Genomic DNA, 7,192 nt, shown 5'->3' with positions numbered 1-7,192 from the left:
AACGCGATATCGTATATCATATCTATGTTTCATGGTAAGATATAATTTAATGCAATGCGTTATGTATACCTCGTCACTATTTCATGAGAATGTAAAGCCCACACTTCCTTGGGACGAAATAGCGTTTCCAGATGTCTACGTATCAAAGCAATACAGTTCCAATTCTTCATTAGACACGAAATCGTATCTCATATCTGTGTTTCATGGTAAGATGTAATTTAATGCAACGCGTTATGTATATCACGTCTACACTTCAAAAGCATGTAAACCCCACTGTGCCTTGCTGCGGGATAGCGTTTCTAGATGTCTACGTTTCGAAGCAATAGTGTTATAATATTGCCACCATTGTGGCGCTGCGGAGGATTCGGCGCGGCACACTCTTCAGGAGTGTCCTGCCTGGGAGGTGCCGCGTCGGGCATTAGCGGCGGAGATATATACAGACCTATCGTTGCCGAGCATCCTGTCTGTGATGCTTGGTCGTGGGAGCGTCGTGCGGGCCATGATCTCCTTTTGCGAGGAGGCCATGGTCGCGAAGGAGGCCGCCAAGCGTGTCAGGGAGCAATCCCTGCTCGACGCTGCTCACGGAGTCGGCGTCGTAGACGTTTACCCCGTTTCGCCTCACGGTATGGGGGGCTTCTACTTTAGGGTGGATGTCGCTCCTAAGAACCCTTCGCGGGGCGGAACTTCGCCACCTTCGCCGCGCCTGCGTGTCATGATGGTGGCCATTACGCCTCAGGGGCCACAATTCGGCATTTGTCGGACCGTGGTATCGAGTCTGACGCACCCGCGGCACCCAGTGCGTCCGGCCCACGCCTGGCCCGAGGCATCGACGACGCCCGTGCGGTGTGAACCACTTAGGTCGTGCCCCACGTCTTTGCACGGGTGTCGTCCGGGGGCGCGTTCGGTCCGATTGGGGGATTGTTCCGAACATTGCACGCGTCCTCCGGGACGGGAGTGGTGGCCGCGTGGCCCAGCCATTGCTCATTCCTCAGACGGGGTAGTGTGTCTTGTCGACCACACTCCTCTCGGGGAATGGGATCCTCCCAGTCACCATGGAGGACCCCGGCGCCGCAGGGGACCGAACTTGTTCGTCCAGAGTTCCCGGTCCCCTCCCAGCAGCGCCGAGATCGGTCACCGTGGGATTTTAGCCGGTAAGTGTCCGGCATACCCCCGGAGTTCCCCAGCTCCGGGAGATCCATGAGGATTTCCCCACGTTAAAAAAAAAGGCTAGTTTTAGGTTTAGTTTTATTAGATGGGGTTCAAGTTATATTAGGTTCAAGTTATTCTGGGTTCAAGTTATACGGGTATCGAGTTTAAAGTTTATGTTATACGGCGTTTGATTTTAAGGTTCAAGTTATACGGGGTTTGATTTTAAGATTGAAGTTATACTGGGTTTGAGTTTAAGGTTCACGTTGTACGGGGTTTGAATTCGTGCTAGGAGCGTGCGTGGTGTCGTTGCGCGTAACCTGTTAAAGATGGTCGATAGTACCGTTCCTTTCGGAGGGGACGATTCGTCGGGAATAGCCCCGGTTGTCAAGAGTCTAAGATACCCAGCGACCGTTGCGAGCTTTCGAATCATTTATGCTCGCTTCGTGTCGTCGGGTGAATATATAGACCGCTCGAGGCTGTGTTGGGCGAACGGTAGAGTGTTCTAACGAATGTACGAATTTTTTTTTCGTTTACCTGAGCCTTGTTGGAATCGAAACGACTGGATGGTATTGGAATTTTGAAGAGACCGTTGTCGTCGTTGTTCGTTCGGAGGGGACGATTCGTTGCTCGCACCAAGCCTCATTGTCGAGAGTCTGAGCAAAACCTGCCGTTGCGAGATTGAATAATTTTATACTCGCTTCGTGTTGCCGGGGAAAGCTTTTATAGACCGCCTCGAGACTGTGCATGAAGGCGACGAATGTCCCATCGATGATAACATTATTATGTTCACTCGAATGAGAGCGTCCTGCCGATCTCGAAAGCAATACGCCGCTGTGTGTTTAGTTTTTTTTCTTCTTAGTTCGACGCGCGCGTTCGTTCCAGAGGGGACGATTCCGCGTTGCCCGTTGTCCTCGTTGTCGAGAGTCTGCAATCCCGCCGTTGCGAACTCGAACAGTTTATGCTCGCTTCGCGTTGTCGGGAGGAAAAAGACCGCCTCGAGACTGCTGGTACAAATTCGGAGGAGTCCTAACGAATTTTTGAAAGATTTTTTTTCTTCATACCTGGACACGCGTGTGCATTTTTCGTAACTTTGAGGGAGACCTTGCGCGCCAACCACTGGGGTATGCGTTTCATCCGTAGGACCGATATATCGTGTCGCCTCGAACTCCGTCGAGAGGTGAAAGCCGCCACGGTTCGGCGACGCCCGCGTCTCGTTCACCGGAGACGATTGGGTATCGACTTGTTCGAACTTTAGTACCAAGAGACTTAAAGATCAATAAAATATACATATACGATTACCCTGAACGGTGGATCACTTGGCCCGTGGGTCGATGAAGAACGCAGCTAATTGCGCGTCAACGTGTGAACTGCAGGACACATGAACATCGACATTTCGAATGCACATTGCGGTCCACGGATACAAATCCTGGACCACGCCTAGCTGAGGGTCGTTCCCGTAACCAAAATACTGCTTGTGTTGCGCTTCGTCGAATCTGTTTTCCCTACGGTGCTCGAATCTGCTCGCCGTCGTTCATTCTCGATTTAAATTACGAACGTTTCTTAGTTCGGGCGGCACCGAGAAAAGGAGGAAGAGAAGCGATACACGACGTACGAGCGATCGTTGGACGCTCGTCTGAGTCGTCCGTGACCGCGCCGAGGCAATCTGCGATTGGCAACGTGTGTGCGCGTGCGGGGTGCGTAAACGTGTTCATGGAACTGGACGGTGTGTCAATTAGGAACACGCGTGAGTTCTTCGTGGCGTCGTGAGTCGTTCGTTAAACAGGCGACCGCCCACAGGGAACCGCTTCGATCGTGTTTTCGATTGCCGATTTTGTTCCGTGTTCCGAATTCGCACACCCGCCACACGCATCGCCTTCACCTGCCTTTAGCGCACGATACGAACATGCCGCGCGCTCGACGTCGTTTAAAATGAATTTTTTTCATGCCGCAAGAGCGCGGATGAATTCTCGGTCGAGAGAGAAGAGATATATAAGAAAGAGAGCGACATCGTCGTAACGCGAGAGATGATGATGCGCATCCGATCGTTCGAAGTTCTCCTCGTACAACCCCAGGGTGTTCGATCAGAATAACCCGTTATCTCTGTTCTCTCCGCGTGTGTATAACATGTTCCGCGAGGGAAAAAAAAGATCTCTCACGCGGAACGTCACTCGGACATAGGCCGTCAATGCGCTGTAATGTCGTAACGTTATTCGTGAGGGCGCTCCAACTCGGCCTGTCCTTCGTTCTGAAGGATCAGGGTAATAAAATCGGGGGAAAAGGAGCCGCTCCGTTTCGATCTCTGCGTGTAACGCGCGGAAGGTGGAACCGTTGGAGAGTATAAACGGTGTTGATCGTTCGCAGCTACGACGAAAAAGAGGACGGATGTTAAAGAAACGCCGGTAACTTGGTCGTCTAGCGAGAGTCTCGTATTCTTTTTTATATTTTTGACGAATCTTATATAAAAGAAATACCGACACACGAAAGACATTGGCGAGGTGTATAAAACGCTTCGACGAGAACAACAACGAAGAGGTTCGTGTAGTTCTTCTTGCCGGTTTCTCGAGCGGTAAATCAAAGGATCGTTGTGTCGGAGATGGACGAAAGTTCTTTTCGTCGTCTGCCGTCCCCGTTCGCCGATGCTCTCTCCTCATCTTGTATATATTATACATACGAATCTCCTTACCTTCTCTCCGCAAGCGAGTTCGATGGCACGAATGAATTTCGTGCGTCACGTAGAGACGACCTCAGATTAGGTGAGATTACCCGCTGAATTTAAGCATATTACTAAGCGGTGGAAAAGAAACTAACCAGGAATTCCTTAGTAGCTGCGAGCGAACAGGAATGAGCCCAGCACTGAATCCCGCGGTTCCGCCGCTGGGAAATGTAGTGTTCGGGAGGATCCGTTTATCCCGAGACAACGAACCGCGTCCAAGTCCATCTCGGATGGGGCCATTTATCCACAGAGTGTGCCAGGCCCGTAACGACCGGTACGCGTTTCGGGACGATCTCTCCTTAGAGTCAGGTTGCTTGAGAGTGCAGCCCTAAGTGGGTGGTAAACTCCATCTAAGACTAAATACGACCACGAGACCGATAGCGAACAAGTACCGTGAGGGAAAGTTGAAAAGAACTTTGAAGAGAGAGTTCAAGAATACGTGAAACCGTTCAGGTGTAAACCTGAGAAACCCAAATGATCAAATGAAGAGATACATCGACGACAATACGGGCTCTCGATGGCGCGCGATGCCCCGGTGGTACCCTCGCGGTTCCACAGTGAACGGCACGCCGCCGTCGGCGAACGTTCCGATGATATAGTCGTGTACTTCTCCCCTAGTAGAACGTCGCGACCCATTGCACGTCGGTCTACGGCCCGAGTGAGCGCCTATAGCTTCGCAATCTTGCGCACGCGGCAGACCCTCGGTCGCCTGCTCGGCTGCGGACGGTACTCGTACGGTATCGGGCCACAACCAATCCATTCTCGACTGTATGTGCGCCTAGCCCGCCGCAAGCTCGGTCAGACTACCCGGTGGAACAGATTTTGCGCCGGCGCCGGGCTTGGCCACCTGTTAGCAGGCGGTGCCTCGACTGCCTTGGTCTCGAGGTTCCTTGAAATGGGGAACAGTCCCCATTCTGGTGACGGGCTACGGCTTCTTCCTTCTAGACGGAGTCATCGGTGCGAGGGAGGCGGGGATGGGAACTCGTAGATGGAAACGAGAAGGCGATGCGTAAAAGTGCGAGTGAGACAGAGTTGCTCGTTGGTATAAGCGAGACAGCGATGCGTATTGGCGTGAGTGAGACAGAGGTGCTCGTAGGTTCGAGTGAGCGCGTGCACTAGCACGCACGCGAACGCTGCTGGTTGCTGGATTTGCAGGCGTGTACGGCAGGTTGCCTGCGTGCGCGAATTGATGCTGGAGGCGGCAAAGAGGCTGATGGGTGGCAGGCGCTACGCCTGACGTCACCTTACACTCTAAAAGAATGTAAATCCTACACTTCCTTTCTACGGAATATCGTATCTAGATGTTTACAAATTTATGCGATACAGTACTAATGCTTCATAAAACGTGATATCCCATTTCATGTCAACAGTTCAAAGTAAGTACGTAGGTTGTAAAGCTCTATGCATCGCGTTATGCTTATCTGCTTCTACCCTTAAAAAGAATGTGAACACTACACTCCCTTGCAGAGGGATAGCGCTTTTAGATGTCTACTTGCCTAAGCAATAGAGTTCTATTGCTTCATTCAACGCGATGTCGCATCTCATTTCAATGTTTCATGATAGGTTGTAATATTCAATGCAACGCGTTATGTTATCTCCACCTGCACTTCAAAATAATGTAGATCCCACACTTCCTTGATACGAGATAGCGTTTCTAAATGTCTACGTATCGAAGTAATAGAGTTCTAATGCTTCATAACTCCAACGTTTCAAAGTAAGAAAGTTGTATTCTTCTATGCATAGAGTTATGCCTGTCTGCTTCTACGATTCGAAAGAATGTGAATTCTACAGTTCTATGCAACTAGATGGCGTTTTATAGTGCCTGCATGTCAAAGCAGTATATTTCTAATGCTCCATGCAATGCAATAGCACATCTCCTTTCAGCGTTTCAATGTAAGTAAGATGGAATCCTATATGCATAGCACTAAGCTTATCTGATATTATACTTCATTAGAATGTGAAGTCCGCCGTCCATGCAACATAATTGCGCTTTAATGGGTCTACTTGTCAATGCAATAGAGTTCGTAACCTGCATGCAATGCGATAGCGCATCTCTTTTTAACGTTTCAAGGTAAGTAACCTGTAACCCTTATATGCATAGCAATATGCTTTTATATGCTTCTACACTTTTAATGAATGTCAATAGAAGGGATCCATAAAGCGGGATCGCGCTTCATAGTTTCTACGTGTCAAATAAACGTATTTCCTTGGTGGTATTCCGTATTCCGAAGGTGGTAAAGTATGTAACATGTTATCTTCTATTCATGTTATTATACTCGTGTGCTCCTACACAGCAACCGATTGTGAATTCTGCTGTTTCTTCCAGCGGAATGGGGTTTCATATTGTCTGCTTCTCAAAGCAACCTAAAGATACCTAAAGCATTACACCATGCGATTGCACATCTCATTTCAACGATTCAAATTAAATAAGCTGCAAGCAATTATGCAGGGCATTATACTTATCAGCTTCTATGCTTTATAATGCTTTGGGATGCGAGGAGAACCTCAACCCCCCCTTAATTACCTAAAGAGAAGTCAAAAATCCAGCGGCCCTGCAGGTGAGACACCCGAGTGGACGAGAAGAGATGATCGCCGAAATCCACTGATCGATGGCCCCGAACAATACCGAAGCGTACAGCCCGTCCCACCAAGGAGCCCAGAGGAGGATTCAGGAGACCTGAGGACCACCAGCGAATTCAAGGAAACTAAAGAAGAAAACGTGAGAGCCCATTCACTAAGTATCCCGCGACCCGAGTGTGTGTACACGGCTAGGCGTAATCGAGAGGAGTAGAATTACGAAGTTTCGAGCATTGTTTCGTCCCAAGTTTCCCGGGGTCGTGTAGTCTATTTCTTTGGTGCTTTCTGAGCAGCTGGCGCCCAAGAAAATATAGTTTCGCAGTTTCGAAATACCTCCCCGTTTCGGTGATTATTTTTGCGTTCGCGAGCCCGCGAAATGTTGTACGTGAGTGGATACATTGTAACGATAGATCGCTTTAGATTGAGGTACGTTTTACACCTTAATGCATTTGAAGAATTAACCGCTACGAGCTTCCCTGACTTACTGTAGATAGGTTTCCGTCACAACTGATAGGGACCATCACTTTACATAGATATGTAGAACACACATAGCTCTAAACGTAGAACTGAGAGTTTGAGAACTTCCTTCGAAACGTTGATAGTGAGGAGATCCATCGGATTTTATAGAACTTCAGAACTTACTTGCTATGAAATGTAGGCAGATAAGGGCCATCGCGTTACTTAGAACTTTAGAACTTGCTTACTTCAACAAAGATTTCTATTGGCTTCGTCCGTTCTTTTAGAAGAGTTTTT

At 49.1% G+C, this 7,192-nt stretch overlaps 1 non-coding gene across 1 annotated transcript; it reads left to right on the top strand.

The window, feature by feature from the left end:
* The first annotated feature begins 2,445 nt into the window (after positions 1 to 2,445).
* On the top strand, positions 2,446 to 2,600 carry LOC143432250 (5.8S ribosomal RNA). Its single transcript, XR_013102922.1, has one exon. It is a non-coding gene; the product is annotated as a 5.8S ribosomal RNA (ribosomal RNA).
* The last annotated feature ends 4,592 nt before the right edge of the window (positions 2,601 to 7,192 follow it).

Source organism: Xylocopa sonorina, unplaced genomic scaffold, assembly GCF_050948175.1.
Source record: "Xylocopa sonorina isolate GNS202 unplaced genomic scaffold, iyXylSono1_principal scaffold0071, whole genome shotgun sequence".
Classification (NCBI taxonomy): domain Eukaryota; kingdom Metazoa; phylum Arthropoda; class Insecta; order Hymenoptera; family Apidae; genus Xylocopa; species Xylocopa sonorina.
This window is presented reverse-complemented; position numbering and strand designations above follow the sequence as displayed.